The 26,471-nt window shown below is 47.2% G+C and overlaps 2 pseudogenes; both read right to left on the reverse strand.

Annotated features, from left to right (window-relative positions):
• Nucleotides 1–1,008: 1,008 nt before the first annotated feature.
• Nucleotides 1,009–12,361, reverse strand: Gm12628 (annotated as a pseudogene).
• Nucleotides 12,362–13,505: 1,144 nt separating this feature from the next.
• Gm12623 (predicted gene 12623) lies at nucleotides 13,506–15,888 on the reverse strand (annotated as a pseudogene).
• Between the last annotated feature and the right edge of the window lie 10,583 nt (nucleotides 15,889–26,471).

Genomic DNA, 26,471 nt, shown 5'->3' on the forward strand with positions numbered 1-26,471 from the left:
GCTATATAGCTCCTATGTTTCCTCTCGAAGCTGGACGCCTATCACATTTCCCTTCTTTATTATCATATTTAATTCTTTTTTTAAGATTTATTTTATGTATGTGAGTACACTGTTGCTGTCTTCAGACACTCTAGAAGAGAGCATCATTCTCATTACAGATGGTGTAAGACACCACATGGTAGCTGGGAATTGAACTCAGGACCTCTGGAAGAGCAGTCAGCACTCTTTCCACTGAGCCATCTTTCCAGCCCCCATTCAATTCTTACAATTTTTAACACCACACTTAGAGTCAAATCCTAATTCTACAACTGTCGGGAACAAGCAGCATCCTCTCTGGCTTCAGTGTCTTCCTCTGTAAAATAACCATAGGCTTTAGCTGACAGCACTCAGGAGGCAGAGGCAGGCAGATCTCTAAGTTCAAGGCCAGCCTGGTCTACTAAACAAGTTCAAGGACAGCCAGAGCTACACAGAGAAACCCTATCTCAAAACAGCAACAACAACACACACACACAGAGACACAGAAACACACAATGAACAATTCACATATACAAAATGAGTGTGGCATAAAAGGAAGGGTTGCCTGCACAGACAACTCACAGTATTAACTAATAGAGGAATATTGCGCCCATTCTACAGTGAGGAAATGGAAGGAGATGGCAGAGGCAGTGTGTTAGAACCTGGAATCACAGACAGGAATGGATTATATAGCACCCGTTCTTACAGCCTCAAAGCCACCCTCCCAGTAGATATACCCAAGTCTTGCTCACAGCCACAGGTAGCTATCCTAGAGCCAGGGAAACAGAGAGAGCTGAACAGGTAAGGACACTTGCTGCCAAGTCTGATGATCTGAGTTTGGTCCCCAGAACCCCAAGGAAAAGGTAGGAGAAAGAAAACTGAGTCCACCAAGTTGTCTGTATGTGCCTCACTCCCACATCATACATGTATGCATATACAGGTGCACTCATGTGCATACACTAGGAAGAATAAATAAAATACTTTGTTTCCAGTTGATGGAAGGGGACTTTATTTGATCTCAGGGTCACTCCAGCTATGACCTCATCTTCATTTGACCTTATTTTGGGGGTGCAGGTTGTTGGTATGGCCCCACTTCTTGCAGCAGTCGACTGCACGAGGGTGCAGGCATGTGTAGCACTTGCAGCAGATCATCTTGTTACTTGTCCTTCTGGGCAAGCTGACACTGGCAGGGCTCAAGGATGCCACCTCGCAGACGCAGCACCAGGTACAAGGTGGAATGGTTCTGGATGTAGTAGTTGGAAAGGGTGCGTCCATCCTGCAGCTGTTTGCCGGCAAATACCAGCCTCTGCTGGTCAACTGGGATGCCTTCCTTGTCTTGGATCTTGACCTTGACATTCTTGATGGTGTCACTGGGCTCAACCTCAAAAGTGATGGTCTTGCCTGTCAGGGTCTTCACAAAGATCTGCATGTTGACCTCTGCCAATTGGCCTCCTAGTGGTAGAAAAAATGAAATGTTTTAAAAGAAGAGCTCTTGTACTAAGGTCAAATCTAAGTGGATTAAGGAACTCCACATAAAACCAGAGACACTGAAACTTATAGAGGAGAAAGTAGGGAAAAGCCTCGAAGATATGGGTTCAGGGGAAAAATTCCTGAATAGAACAGCAATGGCTTGTGCTGTAAGATCGAGAATCAATAAATGGGACCTCATAAAATTGCAAAGCTTCTGCAACGCAAAAGACACTGTCAATAAGACACAAAGGCCACCAACAGATTGGGAAAGGATCTTTACCTATCCCAAATCAGATAGGGGACTAATATCCAATATATATAAAGAACTCAAGAAGGTGGACTCCAGAAAATCAAATAACCCCATTAAAAAATGGGGCTCAGAGCTGAACAAAGAATTCTCACCTGAGGAATATTGAATGGCTGAGAAGCACCTGAAAAAATGTTCAACATCCTTAATCATCAGGGAAATGCAAATCAAAACAACCCTGAGATTCCACTTCACTCCAGTCAGAATGGCTAAGATCAAAAATTCAGGTGACAGCAGATGCTGGCCAGGATATGGAAAAAGAGGAACACTCCTCCATTGTTGGTGGGATTGCAAGCTTGTACAACCACTCTGGAAATCAGTCTGGTGGTTCCTCAGAAAATTGGACATAGTACTACCGGAGGATCCTCTCCTAGGCATATAGAAGATGTCCCAACAGGTAAGAAGGACACATGCTCCACTATGCTCATAGCAGCCTTATTTATAATAGCCAGAAGCTGGAAAGAACCCAGATGCCCCTCAACAGAGGAATGGATACAGAAAATGTGGTACATTTACACAATGGAATACTACTCAGCTATTTAAAAAATGAATTCATGAAATTCCTAGGCAAATGGATGGACCTGGAGGGCATCATCCTGAATGAGGTAACCCAATCACAAAGGAACTCGCACAATATGTACTCATTGATAAGTGGATATTAGCCCAGAAACTTAGGATACCCAAGATATAAGATACAATTTGCTAAACGCATGAAATTCAAGAAGAACGAAGACCAAAGTGTGGACACGTTGCCCCTTCTTAGAAATGGGAACAAAACACCCATGGAAGGAGTTACAGAGACAAAATTTGGAGCTGTGACGAAAGGATGGACCATCTAGTGATTGCCATATGCAGGGATCCATCCCATAATCAACTTCCAAACGCTGACACCATTGCATACACTAGCAAGATTTTGCTGAAAGGACCCAGATATAGCTGTCTCTGGTGAGACTATGCCGGGGCCTAACAAACACAGAAGTGGATGATCACAGTCAGCTATTGGATGGGTCACACGGCCCTCAATGGAGGAGCTAGAAAAATTACCCAAGAAGCTAAAGGGACCTGTAACCCTATAGGTGGAACAACAATATGACCTAACCAATACTCCGGAGCTCTTGTCTCTAACTGCATATGTATCAAAAGATGGCCTAGTCGGCCATCAATGCAAGGAGAGGCCCATTGGAATTGAAAACTTTATATGCCCCAGTACAGGGGAACCCCAGGGCCAAAAAGGGGGAGTGGGTGGGTAGGGGATTGGGGGGGTGGGTATGGCGGACTTTTGGGATAGCATTGAAAATGTAAAAGAGGAAAATACCTAATTAAAAAAAAAAAAAAAAAAGAAGAGCTCATACCAATATCCATGGTCAGGCCTGTGTCAAGGTGAGTCCTACCTCAGGTGAAGGATGAACGGACGTATTATCTTTGACTTTTTATTTTTTAACTTGTATTTATTATCTATTATATGTAAGTACACTGTAGCTGATGTCTTCAGACACCCCAGAAGAGGGAGTCACATCTTGTTATAGAATTTGTGAGCCTTCATGTGGTTGCTGGGATTTGAACTCAGGACCTTCAGAAGAGCAGTCAGTGCCCTTAAGCACTCAGCCATCTCTCCAGCCCCTTACCTGTTCTTTATTGGCAGTCTCAGGATGTATTCCAGTCTAGCTGGGACTCAACATCCCCCTTGGCCTGTTCCTTCTGAGAGCCTGTTTTCTCCTCTGAAAAATGGACTCAGAGGTGATGACCCACCCCATCCTTTCTTCCCTAGTCAGCCCCTGGATGGAATATGCCAGTGCATAGGGTGTGTCAGCCTATCTGCATTCCTGCAAGAATCAGGGACTCATTGCTGCCTATGACTAGCCTAGCTGACTCCTCTCCTGGTATCCTTCTCTCTCTCATCACTTAGCTTCTTTCTAAGCCCTCCCAACCCTGCCTAGATCTCCTGCAGGTATTTTAGACCTGCCAAGCACCCAAACACCACCTAGAAGCAGCTGCCAGTAGGTTTGGGTGCTCCTGGTTGTTTGAGGCTCTCTCCTTTCACCCTCCCTGCTCCCTGGGACTTCCTTCTTTCCCTTTACAATCATTCTCACCTCTTCCATTTGCAGGGATGTAGACCAAGGTGACATTGGACCAAGTGTCTGTCTTTGCATCAACTTACTTTTTTTTTTTTTAAGCTAGCTTAGCTGAGGAACATCTCCAATGTGGTGTTTTGAGATGGCTAAGCTGTTAAGAGCACTAACTACTCTTACAGAGGTCCTGATTTCAATTCCTAGCAACCACATGGTGGCTCACAACCATCTGTAATGGGATTTAATGCCTTCTTGTGGTGTGTCTAAAGAGAGCTACAGTGTACTCATATACATGAAATAAACAATATTTAAAAAAACATTTAATATGGGGATCTAGAGAAAGGACTAAAGGAGATTGAAGCCACATAGACTTAAGAACACTATGAACCAAGCAGTACTCCCAGAACTACCACGGATTAAACCATCAACCAAAGAATACAAATGGAGGGACCCATGGCTCCAGCTGCATATGTAGCAGAGGATGGCCTTGTTGAACATCAATGGAAGGAGAGGCCCTTGGGCCTGAAAATGCTGGATACTCAATGTAGGGGAATACCTGGATAGGAAATTGGGAATGGGTGGGTTGGTAAGCAGGGAGAGGGAGAAGGGGATAGGGGATTTTCAGAGGGGAAACAAAGAAAGGGGACAGACAACATTTGACACTTAAATAAAGAAAATATCTAATAAAAAACATTTAATACCATTGCGGGAAAAATTTAAGAATTGCACCATCCCACACTATACCCAGCTACTCTCTGCACTTGGTCTCTCCTGCTCTAGGTTAGCCCCAAGGGGTGGTCTTCCCAGCTCTGGTTTGCTTTCCTCAGAGCCACTTCTACCTATTCAGCCATCTACCCCTTGTGGCTAATTGTCACAAATCCCCTTAACACAGTAAATCAAATCTCTAGAAGCTTAGAAATAATCAGTCAGATTTATATATCAATACATTCTCAGTTCAGAAGATGCCTACACCATCATTTCAGAGCCAATTGATACTGATACAAGCTGCCCACCTAGATTAGACAAGTCACCCCAATGGTTTTATTCTTTTGTGATATTCATAGACACCTGTGGCTATTTAAAGCCACTCAGGATCTGGATCATCTTCCTCTTCCTCCATCGTCCTGTCTCTGAAACTCTTAGCTCCACCTCCCCTTTCCCTGTCCAATCACAGGCTTCTGATTGTACTAAAAGTGAAATTAATTGAGGAAAAATTCTGCTACATAGTAACATACCCTGTCCTTTTAGGGTGCATTCAGGTCTTTATTTATAGCAGGAAAGCATTCTACCAATCCAGCTATGTACCCAGCCCTTCTCCTTTTCTGTGTGTATCAGATTTCCTCTCTATAGTCTAACTGGCCTGGAAATCACTATGTAGCACAGCCTGACCTTGAATTTGCAGTAATCCTCTTGCCTCAGTTTCCAGGTACTACCAAGCTACCATACCTCATTTGTATGTTATACAGTTGTCTGTCTGATTTAGTTTAGTTGTTACTAAATAGGACTAGAGAGATGGCTCATTGGTTGGAATACTTCATGCTGTGGGGCAGTGGTGGTGCACACCTTTAATCCCAACACTTGGGAAGCAGAGACAGGTAGATTTCTGAGTTGGAGACCAGCCTGGTTTACAGAGTGAGTTCCAGGACAGCGAAGGCTATACAGAGAAACCCTGTCTCAAATATAAATAAATAAACAAACAAAAACCAACCAACCAAACAAACAAATAAATGCTTCATGCCTAGTGTGGGGGCTCATACCTTTTAAACCCAGTACTCAGGAGGCAGAAGCTTACTGAATTCTGTTAGGTTGAGGCCATCCAAAGTACATGATAGAACCCTATCTCAAAAATGAAATGAAGTATAACCAGGCATTGTTGACAAGTCTATATAACCCCATCCCTTAGAAGAAGGCTGAGGCAAGAGAATTGCTGTGACTTCTAAGCCTCTCAGGCTACATGGCAAGAGCCCATCTCAAAAACAAAAACAAACAAGTGGGTCTGGACCATACAGAATTGCATTTGCCTCTGCATCATGGTCAAAGGTGTTCCACTCCACACATCTAGATCCTCTCCCTCTCCACCAACCTCTCCCTCTCTCCCCCTCCCCATCTTCCTATATCCTTCCACCTCACCCCTCCTTCCATACATTTTTATTTGCTATGCCCGTAAGATTAGCTTCAATATTTTTAAAGATGTATTACATGTATTATGTATGTACAAGGTTGCTATCTTCAGACACACCAGAAGAGGGCATCAGATCCTATTTCAGATGGTTGTGAGCCACCACATGGTTGCTGGGAATTAAACCCAGGAGCACTGTTCTCTTAACCTTTGAGCCATCTCTCCAGCTCAGCATCAAATTCCTGATTCAAGAGACCCTCCTGCTTCCACTTCCTAAGTACACAGGAGAGAAGGCACTTACCACATCTTTTTCTTACCTTTTATAGAAATGTATTCAATTTAAAGAAAGTGCTTTCTAGCAAATCAAGGCACAGCCCATTGTGATGGGGAAGACCAGGAAGTCAGAGCCTGGGCAGCTGGCTATGTTTGTGTTTCTAGTCAGAATATGAAAGCAATGAACATAGGCTTCCCAGATTTAAAAATCCACTAAAGAGGGGCTGCCTAGCTGGCTTAATGGTCAATAGCACTGGCTGCTCTTCCAGAGAGGTACTGAGTTCAATTCCCAGCAACCAGGTATTAGTCAGGGTTCTCTAGAGTCACAGAACTTATGGCTTAGCCTCTATATAGTAAAAGAATTTGTTGATAACTTACAGTCAGCAGTCCAACTCCCAACAATGGTCAGCTACAGCTGTGAATGGAAGTCCAAGGATCTAGCAGTTGCTCAGTCCAACAAGGCAGCAGGCTTGGAGAGAGAGTGTGAGTCTTCCTTCTTCCAATGTCCTTATATGGGCTCCAGCAGAAGGTGTAGCCCAAATTACAGGTGTGTGCCACCACACCTTTAATCCCAGATGACCTTGGAATTCAGAGATCTCCCTCCCTTAATCTTCTGGTACTCATAGCCACTATGCCTTAAGATCTCCATACCAAGATCCAGGCCAGAAACTTCTCTCTCCAGCCTCCAGAACGAATCACTGGGGAACCTTCCATTTCTGGATTGTAGTTCATTCCAGATACAGTCAAGTTGACAACCAGAAATAGCCACTACAAACCACATGGTGGCTCATGACCATCTATAAGGGCATCTGATGCCCTCTTATAGCATGCAGGTGTGCATGCAGCAAAGAACCCATGAGAAAGAGAGAGAGTGAGAGAGAGAGAGAGAGAGAGAGAACGAATGAGAGGAAGAGGGAGAGGGAGAGGTAGTAAGAGAGAGAGAGGAAGTAGGAGAGGGAGAGAAAGACAGAGTAAGAGAGAGAAACGAGAACATATTTTTAAAAAGATTTACTTCTTTATTATGGATACAGCTTTCTGCCTGCATGTATCCTGCTGGGCACAAAGGCATAAGACTCATCATGGGTGGTTGTGATCCACCATGTGTTTGCTGGGAATTGAACTCTGGACCTCTGGAACCCCAGACAGGTCTCTTAAACTCTGTGCCATCTCTTCAGCCACAGAACATTTATTAAAAAAAAAAATACTGAAGTTAAATTTTGCCAGCATTTAGGCAAAATGGGCAGCCTGGTCAACACAATGAGATCCAGGGAAGAGAGGCTGCACAGAGAAGCCCTGCCTCCAAAGGAAAAAAAAAAACCCACAAAATTTATTTTTAAAAATTGTGATTGTACTGGCTAATTTTATGTCAACTGAACACAAAATTTCTCTGAAAAGGAGTAAATTTCCCTGAGAAAAAATGCAGCCAGGTTGTGGTGGCTCAAGCCTTTAATCCTAGCACTTGGGAGGCCAACGCAGGTAGATTTCTGGGTTCCAGGCCAGCCTGGTCAACAAAGTGAGTTCCAGGACAGCCAGGATGTGCAAGAAACCCTGTATTGAAAAAAACAAAAGAAAAAAAAATCCTCTTTAAGATCCTGCTTGAGGGCATTGTTTTCTTAATTTTCTTGCTATTTTCTTATTAGTGATTAATGGAGGGGGGCCCTGTCTGTTATGGGTGGTGCCATCCCTGGGTCAATTTTCCTGGGTTCTATAAGAAAACAGATCCAGGCCTAGTGGGACACACCTTTAATCCCAGCACTCAAGAGGCAGAGGCATGGGGGCTGGTGAGATGGCTCAGTGGTTAAGATCACTGACTGCTCATCCAAAGGTCTTGAGTTCAATTCCCTGCAGCCACATGGTGGCTCACAACCATCTGTAAGGGAATCTGATGGCCTCTTCTGGAGTGTCTGAAGATAGGTACAGTGTACTTACATATAATAAATGAATAAATATTTTTTAAAAAAAGAGGCAGAGGCTGGCAGATCTCTTAGTTCAAAGCCAGCCTGGTCTACAGAGTAAGTTCCATGACATAGAGAAACCCTGTCTCAAATAAGCAGAAAGGAAGGAAGAAAGAAAGAAAGAAAGAAAGAAAGAAAGAAAGAAAGAAAGGAAGAAAGAGAAAAAGAAAAAGAAAAAAGAAAACAGGTTGAGCCAGCCATCAGAAGGGAGCCAGTAAACAGCATCCCTCCAGGGACCCTGCATCAGCTCCTGCCTCCAAGTTCCTGCCCTGCTTGAGCTCCTGCCCTCACTGCTCTTGGTGATGAACTGTTTGTTATATGGGACTGTGAGGAAGAGGAACCCTCTCCTCCCCAAGGCCCTTTGGGTCACAGTGTTTCATCACAGCAATAGTGACCCTGACTAAGATGGGGATGTAGCTCAGTTGGTAGAGAGCAGGCCCTGAGTTCTGAATTTGATCCCTCATGCTGTGCACAGTGTGTAGCTTGGTGGTGGTGCATGCTTACAGACCTGCAGCAGGGAGGTTGCTGAAGGCAGATCAAGAGGGCAGTTGGGCAGGCTGTCTGGAGAAGCCTGTGTCAAAAGACTGGTCTTGTTGTTGCACAAAGAAAAACAGGAGTGAAGCAGCCCAGAAAGGCAAGCTCTTTCTGTGAAATGGGTACACTGTGGTGGTCACTGGCTTTCATCTCCACTGCAAGGGGGAATGTGGCATTTCCTGAGAGTCTAATCCTGGTTGACTTCTTTGGAAAGCTGTGGAAAGGAGATGAAGGAGCTGACAGGGTGAGACCTGTCAGGGACGCCTGGATGTCCCAATGCAGCTCTTCCTTTGTGTAAATGAAGGGTTTGCCCTCTTGTTTGATTTTTCCCCCTAATTTTTATGTGCATAGGTATTTTGTGTGCCTGTTTGTCTTCTTATTACACTGTGTCCAAGGAGGCTGAAAGAGGGTGTCAGATTCCCTTTAAGTGGAGTTACAGTGCCACCATGTAGACACAGGGAATCAGGTCTCATCTCTCCAGCCCTGGGAATTGCAATCTTTTCATCTCCTCCACCTGGTAAAACCCTTGTTCATACAAGGCATGGAGAGATGGTGCAGTGGTTCAGAGCACTGGCCTCTCTCTTCCAGTGCTCTTCCAGGGAACTTGAGTTCAGTTCCCAGAGACCACTTCAGTCAGCTGACAACTACCTGCAACTCTACTTCCAAAGGATCCCATGCTGTCTTCTGGTGTGAAGGGCACCTACATATGTTTGGAAGGTGTGGGTTCATGCACACATTCACAGACACACATCACTCATAGTAGACATAAATCTTAAAAATAATAAATTTTTTGCAGAAAAGCTTTACAGAGTGGGTGTTTATGTTATATATCAGTGCTAGGTAGACCAGCAAATTTTTTGTTTCTTTGTTTGATTGATTTTTGTTTTGTTTTGTTTTTGCGACATGGTTTCTCTGTTTTGTCCTGGTTGTCCTGGAACTCACTCTGTAGACCATGCTGGCCTGAATCTCAGAAGTCTGCCTGTCTCTGCCTCCCAAGTTCTGGGATTAGAGGGATTAGTGACTGACTAGCTAGCCAAGTTTTTAAAACAGTTCTGTACCAGGAGCATGCCTTCAATCCTGATTGTCAGGAGGCAGAGGCTGGAGGATATTTGCGTTTGAGATCAGCCTGGTCTACAGAGGTTGTTCTGGGCACTTCAGAGATATACAGAGAAATTTTGCCTCCAAAAAACTAAATAAATAAATAAATAAATAAATAAATAAATGGAAAAGAAAAAGAAGAAAGTTTGAGCTGGCCTATAGGTAAATGTTGGGTTTGAAGCCCAGGACAAAAGGCTGAGGTGTCTAACTATCAAAGCAGACCTGCCTGCTGTATTTTCCTTCCTGCCTCAGAAGTTGTAGTTACTCACTCTTTCTACCTTCATGGCTATTGGCTGCTGCAACTGCTCTCCCCTCTTGTCCTCTCCACTCCCTGCTCTCCTCACATGGTACAGCTTAAGTCAGCTCATGTCCACACTGGGCTCTCCCAGACATCCCTACCCCTCTATGCTTGCCCACATAACTAAAGTAAACCTTCTCCTCCCTCATACTTAGGGAATGTAAGTATCATTTCTTATTTTTTTTCACCAATCATGTTTTCTTTCCTTTTTATTTATTCGTCTTCCTTCATTTCTTCTCCTTTTGATTCCTTAAACACCTGTTACAGCAGCAGGTATGGAGGCTGAGGAAGACCAGGAATTCAAGAGCAACTTAGGTTATATAGTAGGATAGCAACACCTGTCTCAGAAACAAAAGCATAGGCCAGGTGTAGTGACAGGTGTGAATGCACACATCTTTAATCCCATCATCAGTCCAGAGGCTGCCCTGTGAGTCTGATCTATGTAGTAAATTCTAGACCTGTCAGGACTACCCAGTGAAATACTATCAAAAATAAGGACTAGGTCAATAAATACATTATAAAAAATAAAACTCATCTTTATATTTTGTTTTAAAATTGATTATATATATATATATATATACACTCACACACACACACACACACACACACACATACACATTTATCTGTATCTGTATTGAGTGCTCTGTCTGCATGTACACCTATATGCTTGACGGTGGTGAAACCCCAAGGGGTTGCTGGAAATTGAACTCAGGACCTCTAGAAGAGTAGTCAGCACTCTTTCCCCTGTGCCAACTCTCCATCTCCCATTCAATTCTTACCACAATTTCTAACACCACACTTAAGAGTCAAATCCTAATTCTACAAATGCCATGAGCAAGCATTATCCTCTCTGGTCTCAATGTCTTCCTCTGTAAAATAACCATAGCTTTCAGCTGTCAGTGTTGGCACATGCTTTTAATCCCAGCACTTAGGTGGCAGAGGCAGGAAGATCTCTGAGTTCAAGGTCAGCCTGGTCTCCTAAACAAGTTCCAGGACAGGCAGTGCTACATAGAGAAACCTTATGGCAAAACAGCAACTACAACAACAACAACAACAACAAGAAAACACACACACACAAACACACTGAACAATCCACATACACAAAAGGAGTATAGCCTTAAAGTAAGAGTTTCCTGGGCAGACTAAGTGTTAAGAAATCTGGGGCATATATTGCCCCCATTCTACAATGTGGAAATGGAAGGAGATGGCAGAGGCAGTGTGTTAGAACCTGGAATCTCAGACAGAAATGGATCATATGGCCCCAGTCCCTGGGACCTGAAAGCCACCCTCCCAGTAGTTGTACCCCAATCTGAGTCTAAGGCTCGCTCACAGCCACAGGTAGCTATCCTAGAGCCAGGGAAATAGAGAGAGCTGAACAGGTAAGGACACTTGCTCCCAGTCTGATGATCTGAGTTTAGTCCCCACAACCCCAAGGAAAAGGTAGGAGAAAGAAAACTGAGTCTACCAAGTTGTCTGTATGTGCCTCACTCCCACATCATACATGTATGCATATACAGGTGCACTCATGTGCATACACTAGGAAGAATAAATAAAATACTTTTTTTCAAGTTGATGGAAGGGACTTTATTTGATCTCAGGGTCACTCCAGCTATGACCTCATCTTCATTTGACCTTGTTTTGGGGGCACAGGTTGTTGGTATGGCCCCAATTCTTGCAACAGTCGACTGCACAAGGGTGCAGGCATGTGTAGCACTTGAAGCAGATCATCTTGTTACTTGTCCTTCTGTGCAAGCTGACACTGGCAGGGCTCAAGGATGCCACTGCGCAGACGCAGCACCAGGTACAAGGTAGAATGGTTCTGGATGTATTAGTTGGAAAGGGTGTGTCCATACTGCAGCTGTTTGCCGGCAAATACCAGCCTCTGCTGGTCAACTGGGATGCCTTCCTTGTCTTGGATCTTGACCTTGACATTCTTTTTTTTTTTTTTAAAGATTTATTTATTTATTTTATGGAAGTACATTGTAGCTGTCTTCAGACACTCCAGAAGAGGGAGTCAGATCTCGTTACGGATGGTTGTGAGCCACCATGTGGTTGCTGGTATTTGAACTATGGACCTTTGGAAGAGCAGTCGGGTGCTCTTACCCACTGAGCCATCTCACCAGCCCCGACCTTGACATTCTTGATGGTGTCACTGGGCTCGACCTCAAAAGTTATGGTCTTGCCTGTCAGGGTCTTCACGAAGATCTGCATGTTGGCCTCTGCCAATTGGCCTCTTAGTGGAAGAGAAAATGAAATGCTTTAAAAAGAAGAGCTCATACCAATATCCATGGTCAGGCCTGTTTCAAGGTGAATCCTACCTCAGGCGAAGGATGAATGAAGGTATTATCTTTAAATTTTTATTTTTAACTTCTATTTATTATCTATTATATGTAAGTACTCTGTAGCTGTTGTCTTCAGTCACCCCAGAAGAGGGAGTCACATCTTGTTATGGAATTTGTGAGCCTTCATGTGGTTGCTGGGATCTGAATACAGGACCGTCAGAAGAGCAGTCAGTGCCCTTAAGCACTCAGCCATCTCTCCAGCTCCTGACCTGTTCTTTATTGGCAGTCTCAGGGTGTATTCCAGTCTAGCTGGGACTCAATATCCCCCTTGGCCTGTTCCTTCTGAGAGCCTGTTTTCTCCTCTGAAAAATGGACTCAGAGGGGATGACCCACCCCATCCTTTCTTCCCTAGTCAGTCCCTGGATGGAGTATGCCAGTGCATAGGGTGTGTCGGCCTATCTGCATTTCTGCAAGAATCAGGGACTCAATGCTGCCCTACGACTAACCTAGCTGACTCCTCTCCTGGTATCCTTCTCTCTCTCATCACTTAGCTTCTTTCTAAGCCCTCCCAACCCTGCCTAGTTTCCTGCAGGTATTTAGACCTGCCGAGCACCCAGACACCACCTAGAAGCAGCTGCCAGTAGGTTTGGGTGCTCCTGGTTGTTTGAGGCTCTCTTCTTTCACCCTCCCTGCTCCCTGGGACTTCCTTCTTTCCCTTTACAATCATTCTCACCTCTTCCATTTTCAGGATGTAGTTCGAGTTACATTGGACCAAATGTCTGCCCTTTGCTTCCACTTACTTTTTTTTTTTTTTTTTTTTTTTTTAAGCTAGCTTAGCTGAGAAACATCTCCAATGTGGTGTTTTGAGATGGCTTAGCTGTTAAGAGCACTGACTACTCTTACAGAAGTACGGATTTCAATTCCTAGCAACCACATGGTGGCTCACAACCATATGTAATGGGATTTTTTTAATGGAGATTTTATTTCCTTTATTTGAGAAACTTAAATTATTGGGGTACATGAAAACCAATTTCTGGGATGAGGGGAAAAAACCAGAACCCACAATATAAAAAAAAAGTTATCATCTGGGTCTCAACAGAACCCAGAGAATTTATTCTTATAATTGAAAAATTATAGGTGCTTCATAATTGAGCTTCTGATACAAAATGACCTATTGAATTTGCAACTTGGTCCTCTGTGTGGAGGTCCACAGACAAACTAGGCGGTCTTCAGACCTTAGCTGGATGCCATGAGCGGTTATTTGGCTTTTGACTTTTCTTCTTGTCTAAGAGGTAGCAGCAGCAACAGTGCCCACTTTCTGGGCAGCTTCTTTCTTGGCATGATGTTCCTGCAGGACTGCCACAGCTTCATCTACCTTGGAGCGGAGGGATTCAGGGGACTCCAGCATGTGCAGCAGCTCAGAGTTGCCAATTTCCAGCAGCATCCCGGTGATTTTCCCAGCCAGGTTTGAATGCATTGTTTGGATAAGCGGGAATAGACGCTCCCCCAGCATCTGCTTCTGCTCCTGGGGGCGCGCTGCAGCAAGCATGGAGGCAGTCAGGGGCTCCTGATGCTGGACGAGGACTGCAGGCTGGGGGGCCTGCAGCGGCTGGATAGCAGGGTGTGGGCTGCGGACACTGGAGGCGTACTTGTATGGAGCCACAGCCCTGGGAGCGGTGGCAGCAACTGTGGCTGGAGGTGCAAGGTTTGGCCTGGCTGTAGGGACGCCTCCAGACTGACAGCTGTCAGTCAGCCCTTGCTGGGCGGCACCAGCCCCACCAAAGTCCATAGCCAAGCGGTCTGGGCACTCAGACCTGACTCTCTGAGCAGTAGTAGGAAGGCCACGAGAGGCCGGAGCATTACCAGTTGGAGACAGACGTGCAAGAGCTGGACCAGGCCCAGACTGCCTCAGGGCACTAGGCATTCCTTGGAAGCCTTGAGGTCTCCCGCCTTGCTGCCAGCATGGATTAGGCCTCATCTGTGCTAACTGGTTAGGCGTGTAATATGGGGGTCTTTCCTGAGCCTGCGGAACCTCGGGCACAAAGTAGCCACCAGCTGCAGGCTGGAACTGATTTAAGATGGCACCGGCAGGGAGTGCTCTCAACCCCGCCACATGCTGCATGTACTGGTTGGTCAGGTGAGCCTTCCGCTCTTCCTTCCTCTGGGCCAGGGCGACATACAGAGGCTTGGAGCCCACAATGCGTCCATTCATCTCGGTGACAGCTTTGGTCGCCTCTTCACGAGAGGGGAAACAGACAAAGCCAAACCCTTTGCTTCTCCCATCTTCTAGCATCACCTTCGCACTGGTGATTGATCCAAAGGGAGAAAACTCTTTCCTCAATTTCTCATCATCAATGGTGTCATCCAAGTTCTTAATGTAGAGATTCACCCCCTGGTACCGGCTAATCCTCTCCTGCTTGAGCTGCTCAAACTTCCGCTTTAGCTCAGCCTGCCTTTCTACCTTTTTCTGTGCACGGCCTACAAATATGGCTTTCCCGCTCATTTCTTTTCCATTCATTTCGTCCACAGCCTTATTGGCATCCTCGTGTTTCTCGTAACTTACAAAGCCAAAGCCTCTGGACTTCCCACTGGAGTCTCTCATCACCTTGACACTTAGGGTCTTGCCAAACTGGCTGAAGAGCTCTTTCAGATTCCCATCATCCACCTCTTCTCCGAAGTTTTTGATATAAACATTGGTGAATTCCTTGGCCTTGGCTCCAAGCTCCGCTTCCCGCTCTTTGCGAGACTTGAATCTACCCACAAACACTTTACGGTCATTGAGAAGCAAGCCATTCATCTTCTCGATGGCCTTGTCGGCGGCCTCTTGGGTCTCAAAGTGAACAAAAGCGTAGCCCTTAGAGCCGTTCTCATCACAGACCACCTTACAGGACAAGATGTTTCCAAAGGCAGAGAAAGTGTCATACAGTGCCTTGTTGTCTATGGATTTGTCCAGGTTCTTGATGAAGACATTTCCCACCCCAGACTTTCTCAAAGAGGGATCGCTCTGCCACCACATGATGCGGATAGGCTTTTCATTTATCACGTCGAAGTTCATGGTGTCCAAGGCCCTCTCAGCGTCAGCTGGCTGCTGGAAGTTGACGAAGGCATAACCCAGCGAGCGCCCAGTGATCATATCGCGACAGACCCAGATGGACAGCACAGGCCCGACAGGGCTGAACTTTTCATACAGCATGGCTTCGGTGACGTCCGAGTGCAAATCGCCCACGTATAAGGAGGCCATGGGGTAGCTGCTGGCTGCAGCGTTCATCTCCTCACCCCCCAGGACCCCGAGCGCCGCCAGGAGGACTTCTCACAAGGCTACGCCTGGGAAGACTGGAGCAAGGAGGCTTCGAGCCTGGACCCGAGTGTGGCACGACTTGCACGCGACTGCAAAAGACCCAAAACAAAAGGCCCTCGAAAACAATATGGCCCGCTCCTGGAGTTTGTACCAGCTGTCCTGGCTTGAGGCTTAAAAAATAAAAATTAAAGTAGTAAATCCCCTCCTAAAGGGGGCAAAAAATTGTCAAGAGACAATCAGATGCTGCACTCACTGCCGCCTTGGGAATTTGCGTTTCGCGATAAATACAGGCCCAGGGCTCCCAGAGGTTTACAGTTACAGCAGCCCGGGAAAGGGGAAACCAAGTCTTTGTGGGTGCCTGCAAAGGGCAGCGCGGAAGGTGGTGCTGACAGCCACTGCGCTGGGCTGCTATGCGGGCGCGAAGGCTTGCAGGGGCGGGCCGGGCCGAGGGGGATGGCTCACCCCTGGACGGACATACAGATGCCAATGCACAGGCAGGCCAGAAGCTGTGAAAGTCACTTCCCGGCCTGCTCCCAGCACAAGTCGCTATCTGGTTCTTATTCTTCTTTTTTCCCTTTTGCTTTTTTTTTTTCCTCTCTTCTTCTTTTCTTTTATCTTTTTTATCTTTTTCTTTTTTTTTTAAAGATGTTTGAGGCTTTGTATTTTTTTTAAGCTTTTTCTTTTTTCTGCTTCAGGCTTGCTGAGCCCAAACGCAACACTGGTGGATGCGACCCAGGGCGGAGAGACCTGTAATGGGATCATGAGATCAAATGCCTTCTTGTGGTGTGTCTAAAGAGAGCTACAGTGTACTCATATACATGAATTAAATAATATTTAAAAAGACATTTAATATGGGGATCTAGAGAAAGGACTAAAAGAGATTGCAGCCACATAGATTTAACAACATTATGCACCAAGCAGTACTCCCAGAGCTCCCAGGGATTAAACCATCAACCAAAGAATACAAATGGGGGGACCCATGGCTCCAGCTGCTTATGTAGCAGAGGATGGCCTTGTTGACCATCATGGGAGAAGAAGCCCTTGGTCCTGAGAATGCTGGATACCCAGTGTAGTGGAAACCCTATATAGGGAATTGGGAATGGGTGGGTTGGTATGCAAGGAGAGGGAGAAGGGGAAAGGGGTTTTCAGAAGGGAAACAAGGAAAAGGCATAACATTTGACACTTAAAAAAAGAAAATATCTAATAAAAAAACGTTTAATACCACTGGGGGAAATATTTAAGAATTGCACCATCCCACACTATACCCAGCTACTCTCTGCCCTTGGTCTCTCCTGCTCTAGGTTAGCCCCAAGGGGTGGTCTTCCCAGCTCTGGTTTGCTTTCCTCAGAGCCACTTCTACCTATTCAGCCATCTACCCCTTGTGGCTAATTGTCACAAATCCCCTTAACACAGTAAATCAAATCTCTAGAAGCTTAGAAATAATCAGATTTATATATCAATACATTTCAATTCACAAGATGCCTACACCATCATTTCAGAGCCAATTGATACTGATACAAGCTGCCCACCTAGATTAGACAAGTCACCCCAATGATTTTATCTTTTGTGATATTCATAGACACCTGTGGCTATTTAAGCCACACAGGATCTGGATCATCTTCCTCTTCCTCCATCGTCCTGTCTCTGAAACTCTTAGCTCCACCTCCCCTTTCCCTGTCCAATCACAGGCTTCTGATTGTACTAAAAGTGAAATTAATTGAGGAAAAAATTCTGCTACATAGTACCATACCCAGTCTTTTTAGGTCGCATTCAGTTCTTTATTTATAGCAGGAAAGCATTCTACCAATCCAGCTATGTACCCAGCCCTTCTCCTTTTCTGTATGTATCAGATTTCCTCTCTATAGTCTAACTGGCCTGGAAATCACTATGTAGCACAGCCTGACCTTGAATTTGCAGTAATCCTCTTGCCTCAGTTTCCAGGTACTACCAAGCTACCATACCTCATTTGTATGTTATATAGTTGTTTGTCTGATTTAGTTTAATTGTTACTAAATAGGACGAGAGAGATGGCCCATTGGTTAGAATACTTCATGCTGTGGGGCAGTGGTGGTGCACACCTTTAATCCCAGCACTTGGGAGGCAGAGACAGGCAGATTTCTGAGTTTGAGGCCAGCCAGGTTTACAGAGTGAGTTCCAGGACAGCGAAGGCTATACAGAGAAACCCTGTCTAAAAATAAATAAATAAATAAATAAATAAATAAATAAATAAATGCTTCATGCCTAGTGTGGGGGCTCATACCTTTTAAACCCAGTACTCAGGAGGCAGAACCTTACTGAATTCTGTTAGGTTGAGGCCATCCAATGGTACATGAGAGAACCCTATCTCAAATATGAAATAAAACATAACCAGGCATTGTTCACAAGTCTATAACCCCATCCTTTAGAAGAAGGCTGAGGCAAGAGAATTGCTGTGAGTTCTAAGCCTCGCAGGCTACATGGCAAGAGCCCATCTCAAAAACAAAAACAAACAAGTGGGTCTGGACCATACAGAATTGCATTTGCCTCTGCATCATGGTCAAAGGTGTTCCACAGCACACATCTAGATCCTCTCTCTCTCCCCCTACCTCTTCACCACCCTCTCCCTCTCTCCCCCTCCCCATCTTCCTATATCCCTCCACCTCACCCCTCCTTCCATACATTTTTATTTGCTATGCTTGTAAGATTAGCTTCAATATTTTTAAAGATTTATTTCATGTATTATGTATGTACACTGTTGCTGTCTTCAGACACACCAGAAGAGGGCATCATATCCGATTTCAGATGGTTGTGAGCCACCACATGGTTGCTGGGAATTAAACCCAGGAGCACTGTTCTCTTAACCTTTGAGCCATCTCTCCAGCCCAGCATCAAATTCCTGATTCAAGAGACCCTCCTGCTTCCACTTCCTAAGTACACGAGAGAGAAGGCACTTATCACATCTTTTTCTTACCTTTTATAGAAATGTATTCAATTTAAAGAACGTGCTTTCTAGCTCACAAATCAAGGCACAGCCCATTGTGATGGGGAAGACCAGGAAATCAGAGCATGGGTAGCTGGTTATGTTTGTGTTGAAAGACCCCCCAGGTGGGCAGTCAATCAATCTGAGGAGACCCTCCCAAGGATCAGCGAGTCCACGATTCGGATGTAAACAGCAAGAGGCTTTATTGGGAACACGGGTACCCGGGCGACTCAGTCTATCGGAGGACTGGCGCGCCGAGTGTGGAGTTTTTACCCTTTTTATAGGGCTAGGGCTGGGGAGCAAAAAGCGCGGTTACAGAAGCGAGAAGCGAGCTGGTTGGTTAGTTCGAATAAGGTTTGGGGTACTTCCCGGTCATTTGGGGAAACTGAGGTGGGACTTTTTAGATCTAAACAATGTCTATTTTCAAGAAATGGGTAGGGGAGGGGTACAAGGAAAGAGTCTAATGAAGGTTCAGCAATGGGCACATATCTGGTCAGAACATTGGCAGACACACAGGTTCAAGGAGTGACCAGAGCACTGTGCACCTCTATTTTTCTAAATCAGTGAAGCTAGTTCTGCTAACACTGACGTCTATCGGGGCTTCTGTGTCTGTTGCTGGTTCCGCTTTATCTGAGAACCATCTGTTCTTGGCCCTGAGCCGGGGCCCAGGTGCTTGATCACCGATATCCTGTTCGGCCCCTGTCCCAGTGCTATTCAGCCTTGATCTTTAACTGTTAATCTATAACTGAACTTCCTTGTAACTTTTGAGAACCCAGCTCTGGTACTTTTTCATGCCTTGCAAAATGGCGTTACTGCAGCTAGCTTGCTAAGCCTTATGGTGGGGTTTTTCATTCCCCCCTCTTTCTGGAAACTGAATAAAATCTTTTATTCACGTGATTCCACTTCTTCTGGACCTATTGATTTGAGTTGGTGATACTGTTGGGTCAGAACCAGGGCCTGCACCACCGAAATTCTGTCTTTTACAAACTGGACCAAGCGGTTGAGAATACAGGGTCCGAAGAGTAGGATTAATAAGAGTATTATCAAGGGGCCCACGGGTTAATCTTATCTTTAAGGGGTTTTGAGAACGCTGGACCTTTCATGTCGGTCCTGATGCTGTTCCGGCCGGAGGGGTTGTCGCCGCTTTTACGTGAGCGGCGTGGATCCACGCAGCGATGCCGTCTACTTTGAGAGCGGTGGGGGTGGTCAGCAGGACGGTGTAGGGTCCTTTTCAGCGAGGTTCCAAGTTCTTAGTCTGGTGCCGGCGTACCCACACGGTGTCGCCGACACGGAAGGGGTGTGGTATCACAGGCTGGTCTTGTTGGTCCTGATAGGCAGCGGCCAGAGGCTTCCAGACCTCTCGTTGTACCGCTTGGAGGGCCTGTAAGTGAGCTTGGAGAGAGGGGCTATTAGTAAACTTTGACATTTCAGGATCATGGAAATTAACAAGGGGCGGGGGCGCCCCATACAGGATTTCATACGGAGTGAGTCCATGGGGGCCCGGAGTGTTGCGGGCTCGGTAGAGGGCCAAGGGAAGTAGGAGTACCCAGTCTCTAGTGCCAGTTGCAAGCGTTAATTTGGTCAAAGTCTCCTTGATTGTCCTATTCATTCTTTCTACCTGACCTGAACTCTGGGGTCTGTAAGCACAATGTAGTTTCCAATCAATCCCCAGTAGCTTGGCCACCGACTGACTTACCTGGGAGACGAAGGCAGGCCCATTATCAGTCCCCAATACTTGGGGCATTCCAAACCTTGGAAATATTTCTTCTAGAAGCTTTTTGGTCACAACTTTGGCAGTCTCATGCTTGGTTGGGAAGGCTTCCACCCAGCCAGAGAACGTGTCCACAAACACCAGAAGATACTTATGCCCATACAGTCCGGGCCTTACTTCAGTAAAGTCAATTTCCCAATGGGTGCCTGGTCGATGTCCTCTTACTCGCACCCCGGGACCGACCTTAGCTTTACTGGCATTTACTTGGACACAGGCTTGGCATGATTCCGCCACCTCGTGGAGGATCTTATCTTTATTTAGCATGTAATAGGGGCTTTCTTTTCTGTCTAGAAGTGCCCTCATTTTCTGATAGCTAAGGTGGGTGAGCTGGTGAAGGAAGTCTAATAATTCAAAGGTGAACTGGTCAGGCATCACAGGTTTACCTTGCAGGACCCAATATTTTTTCTCTCTATCATATGTGGCTCCCAACTCTCGTAGGTTCTTTATATCTGTTTCAGTATAATGGAAGAAGTCTGGAGTGTACGGGGTTGAGGTCTCTATGAGAAGTGAGGAGGCCTTTGTGTCAGTCTCCATGGCTGCTTCCCGGGCTGCCTGGTCCGCCATTCGGTTGCCTTTAGCTTCAGCACTATTGCCTTTCTGATGTCCTGGGCAGTGAATTATACTGAGTCTTTTGGGCAGAAAGAGAGCTTTCAGTAAGGCCAAGATTTCGCCCTTGTTCTTGATCTCCTTGCCTTCTGAGGTGAGCAACCCACGTCTCCTATATATTTCTCCATGGACATGGGCGGTAGCAAAGGCATAGCGGCTATCAGTATAAACATTTAGCTTCTTACCTTCTGCCATCTTTAGGGCCTGGGTGAGTGCTATTAGTTCAGCTCGCTGGGCGGATGTCCCGGCTGGCAACGCCTTGGCCCAGATTACCTCGGTCTCGGTGGTCACCGCTGCTCCAGCCTTACGTTGCCCCTCCTGCAGGAAGCTGCTTCCATCTGTATACCAGGTGTGGTCGGCATTTGGGAGGGGCTGGTCCGTGAGGTCCGGTCTGGTGCCGTGTGTCTCAGCCAAGATCTCGAGGCAGTCGTGGGGGGTCTCTTTTCCCGGCAAGGGGAGCAACGTGGCCGGGTTTAAGGCTACCACCGGTCCGAACTGAACTCGGTCCGTATCTAGGAGCATTGCCTGATAGTGGGTCATGCGAGCATTGGATAGCCAGCGGTCAGGGGGTTGTTTGACCAGTGCTTCTACCGCATGGGGGGCCAGAATGACTAGCGGCTGTCCCATAGTTAGCTTGCCTGCATCCTTTGTCAGAACGGCAATGGCTGCTACCATCCGTAGGCAAGGGGGCCACCCAGCTGCCACTGGGTCTAGCTTTTTGGACAGGTAGGCCACCGGCCGACGCCAAGGTCCCAGTTTTTGCGTTAGGACGCCTTTGGCGTAGCCCTGCTTCTCGTCGACAAAGAGTTCAAAGGGCTTAGTCAAATCTGGCAACCCCAGGGCTGGGGCAGTTAGAAGAGCCTGTTTGATTTCTTGATAGGCCTTTTGCTGGTCTGGGCCCCAATTAAACAGAGTCCCCGTTTTGGTGAGAGGGTACAAGGGGGCTGCCATTTCTGCAAACCCAGGGATCCAGAGGCGACAGAAGCCTGCCGTCCCTAGGAACTCCCTTAGTTGTCGAGGGGTCTTCGGAATAGGCTGCCCCATCACAGTCTCTTTTCTGGCCTCAGTCAGCCATCTCTGACCCTCTTTTAGAAGATACCCCAGATACTTGACCTGTTTCTGGCAAATTTGGGCTTTCTTGGCCGAGGCCCGATACCCGAGGTCCCCTAGGGTTTGTAACAGGGCCCGAGTACCTTGTTGGCAGTCGAGCTCGGAAGTGGCGGCCAGCAGTAAGTCATCCACGTACTGTAGCAGGATCAAGTCTGGGTGCTGGATCCGGAAGCCTGCTAGGTCTCTGTGCAGTGCCTCATCAAACAGGGTGGGACTGTTTTTGAAACCCTGTGGGAGTCTGGTCCAGGTTAATTGTCCTGAGATTCCCATCTCTGGGTCTCTCCACTCAAAGGCGAAGAGAGGCTGACTGGTGGGGTGGAGTCTCAGGCAGAAAAAGGCATCCTTTAAGTCAAGCACAGTGTACCACTGGTGGGACGGTGGGAGCCCGCTCAAGAGGTTGTAAGGGTTGGGCACGGTGGGGTGGATGTCTTCCACCCGCTTGTTGACTTCTCTCAGATCTTGGACAGGCCTGTAATCATTAGTCCCTGGTTTTTTAACGGGTAGCAGGGGCGTGTTCCAGGGGGACTGGCAGGGTACCAGTATTCCCTGGTCCAACAGTCTCTGTATGTGGGGCTTGATCCCCAGTCTGGCTTCTTGTGACATGGGGTATTGTTTTATGGACACGGGGGTAGAGGTTGCCTTCAGAGGTATGATCAGAGGAGCTTGGCGAACTGCCAGTCCCATGCCCCCGGTTTCCGCCCAGGCCTGGGGAAAATCAGAAAGCCATGTGGACCCTAGAGAAACATCCGGCTCTTTTGAGGTCTCATGTAGCCGATACTCATCTTCTATGTTTAGGGTCAGCACTTGCAGGGGCTGTCCCATTGGTCCCGCAACCTGAGCTCCTGATCCCTCAAAGTGGATTTGGGCTTTTAGTTTAGTCAGCAAATCTCTTCCTAGCAGAGGATAGGGGCAGTCTGGTACATGGAGGAAAGAGTGGGTGACCTTACCGGTAGCTAGATGCACTTTGCGATCCGTGGTCCAGCGATACCGCTTTCCTCCAGTAGCCCCTTGGACCCAGGCAGACTTGTCACTTAGGGGTCCAGGATTTTGGGTCAGCACGGAGTGTTGGGCCCCAGTATCTACCAGGAAGGTGACGGGTTGCCCCCCGACTTTGAGGGTTATCCTGGGTTCAGGGGGGGGCTCCTGACCCTGACCTCCCTAGTCACCTAAGGTCAGGAGGGAGGTCTGGGGCCTCGGTCCTCGGGGCCCTCGTGGCTTCTTTGGGCAGTCTTTAGCCCAGTGTCCCTTTTCTTTGCAGTAGGCGCATTGATCCTTATCAAGTTGGGGCCTCTTCCGCTCTCCCCCCTGTCTATCCTGTCTCTGACCAATAACTACAGTGGCCAAGAGCTTGCTCATCTCTCTATGTCTTCTGCGGTCCCTTTCTTTCTCTTTCTGCTCATCCTCTGCCCTACGGCGTTCTTCTTTTTCCTCTGTTTCTCTCCTGATACGTTCCTCTCTTTCTTCCGGGGTTTCTCGTTTATTAAAGATCTTTTCAGCTTCCCTCACTAAGTCTCCTAAGGTCTTGCTCTTTAAATCTTCTAACCGCTCTAACTTTCGCCCGATATCCGGGGCAGACTGCCAGATGAATGACATAGACACATTGGTTTCTTGCCCTGGGTCCTCAGGGTCATAAGGAGTGTACCTGCGATAGGCCTCCTTGAGTCTCTCTAAAAAGGCTGAGGGAGACTCATTAGGTCCCTGGGTTATCCCTTTTACCTTGGCCAAATTGGTGGGGCTTCTGCCCGCGTTTTGGAGACCCGCTAAGAGCAACTGGCGATAGAGGACTAGGTGGTTCCTACCTTCTGTAGTGGTGTAATCCCAATCAGGGCGCTCAAGGGGAAAGGCAGCATTGATTTCATTAGGCAACTGAGTGGGGCGTCCATCATTGCCCCGGACTGCCTTTCTAGCCTCTAGGAGCACCCGCTGCTTTTCTTCTCCGGTCAGCAGGGTCCCCAACAACTGCTGACAGTCGTCCCAGGTGGGCTGGTGGGTGATGAGGACGGACTCAATCAAGGCCGTCAATTTACCTGGATCTTCAGAAAAGGAAGGGTTATTATTTTTCCAATTATATAAGTCAGAGGAGGAAAACGGCCAGTACTGAAGCTGGCCATCTCCCCCCATACGGAGTGGGAATGCCTGGGAGGAGGTGGAGTCCGCTGCGGGAGGGTCTCTCCTTCCCCGCAGTCGAGACGCCATGGGAGAAGGGGGGGAAACCTCGGAGGTGGTGGCCGCCTCTTCTTCATCGTTCTCTCTGGCAGAGGAGGAAGGTTGTGCTCCGTACGGCGGGGGGTCCTCTGTGAGAAGGTCAATGAGAGGTCCGCCGCTATCAGGGAGAACCTGGGGCTTAGGAGGTTTGGACTTTATAGAGGGGGTAAGGGCAGGGTAAAGGGCAGATCGGGACGGAGGTTGCGCAGAAGGACCGGGCGGGAGGACGGGAGCTGTCGGCAAGGGAGGAGGTTTAGGAGAAACAAACGGTTTGACCCACGGAGGGGGGTCATAGGCAAGTGCCTCTCAGGTAACGATATATGGGACCTGATCCGGGTGTCCGTGGGGACCAGGACAAAACACTCTAGACTTAACCTGAGAGATAATACTTAAATTGAAAGTACCATCCTGAGGCCATCCTACATTGAAAGTTGGCCATTCGGCGGAACAGAAGGTAATCCAGCGCCTCTTCCTGACATCCACAGACTGGTTGGATGCAATGCGCAGGACATCTCCCCAGTGCTGCAAGGTTAGACTCAGAGGGGTAGTTACGGTCTGTCCCATGATCTTGAAAACACTTAAAGACAGAAAAAACTAACGAAGAACAAAAGAGCAATAAAACAAATCAGACGCGCAGCGCGGTTTCGGCGTAAAACCGAAAGCAAAAATCCAGACGGGGGCGGGAAGTGTCTCTGTCTCTCGTCCCCCAACAAAGCCACGTACAGTGGCGGAGCTCCAAAAAGTCCGACTCGGGTAGGTTAACTGATACAGAATGGGCCACAAAACGGGCCCCCGAGGCCGCTGGGACGTCTCCCAGGGGCTGCGGCCGGGAATACGAACTCGTCAGTTCTTCCGCGGAACCGCCAGATACAGATCTAGTTAGCCAACTAGTACAGACGCAGGCGCAAACATTAGATGCCGGCACAAACACGCACGGAGACAGAGACAGACACGAAACGACCGCTGGCCAGCTTACCTCCCGGCGGGGGTCGGTGGTCCCTGGGCAGGGGTCTCCTGATCTCGGTGGGACCTCCAAATGAAAGACCCCCCAGGTGGGCAGTCAATCAATCTGAGGAGACCCTCCCAAGGATCAGCGAGTCCACGATTCGGATGTAAACAGCAAGAGGCTTTATTGGGAACACGGGTACCCGGGCGACTCAGTCTATCGGAGGACTGGCGCGCCGAGTGTGGAGTTTTTACCCTTTTTATAGGGCTAGGGCTGGGGAGCAAAAAGCGCGGTTACAGAAGCGAGAAGCGAGCTGGTTGGTTAGTTCGAATAAGGTTTGGGGTACTTCCCGGTCATTTGGGGAAACTGAGGTGGGACTTTTTAGATCTAAACAATGTCTATTTTCAAGAAATGGGTAGGGGAGGGGTACAAGGAAAGAGTCTAATGAAGGTTCAGCAATGGGCACATATCTGGTCAGAACATTGGCAGACACACAGGTTCAAGGAGTGACCAGAGCACTGTGCACCTCTATTTTTCTAAATCAGTGAAGCTAGTTCTGCTAACACTGACGTCTATCGGGGCTTCTGTGTCTGTTGCTGGTTCCGCTTTATCTGAGAACCATCTGTTCTTGGCCCTGAGCCGGGGCCCAGGTGCTTGATCACCGATATCCTGTTCGGCCCCTGTCCCAGTGCTATTCAGCCTTGATCTTTAACTGTTAATCTATAACTGAACTTCCTTGTAACTTTTGAGAACCCAGCTCTGGTACTTTTTCATGCCTTGCAAAATGGCGTTACTGCAGCTAGCTTGCTAAGCCTTATGGTGGGGTTTTTCAGTGTTTCTAGTCAGAATATGAAAGCAATGAACATAGGCTTCTCAGATTTAAAAATCCACTAAAGAGGGGCTGCCTAGCTGGCTTAATGGTTAATAGCACTGGCTGCTCTTCCAGAGAGGTACTGAGTTCAATTCCCAGCAACCAGGTATTAGTCAGGGTTCTCTAGAGTCACAGAACTTATGGCTTAGCCTCTATATAGTAAAAAAATTTGTTGATAACTTACAGTCAGCAGTCCAACTCCCAACAATGGTCAGCTACAGCTGTGAATGGAAGTCCAAGGATCTAGCAGTTGCTCAGTCCACAAGGCAGCAGGCTTGGAGAGAG

This window comes from Mus musculus, chromosome 11, assembly GCF_000001635.26.
Source record: "Mus musculus strain C57BL/6J chromosome 11, GRCm38.p6 C57BL/6J".
Lineage (NCBI taxonomy): Eukaryota > Metazoa > Chordata > Mammalia > Rodentia > Muridae > Mus > Mus musculus.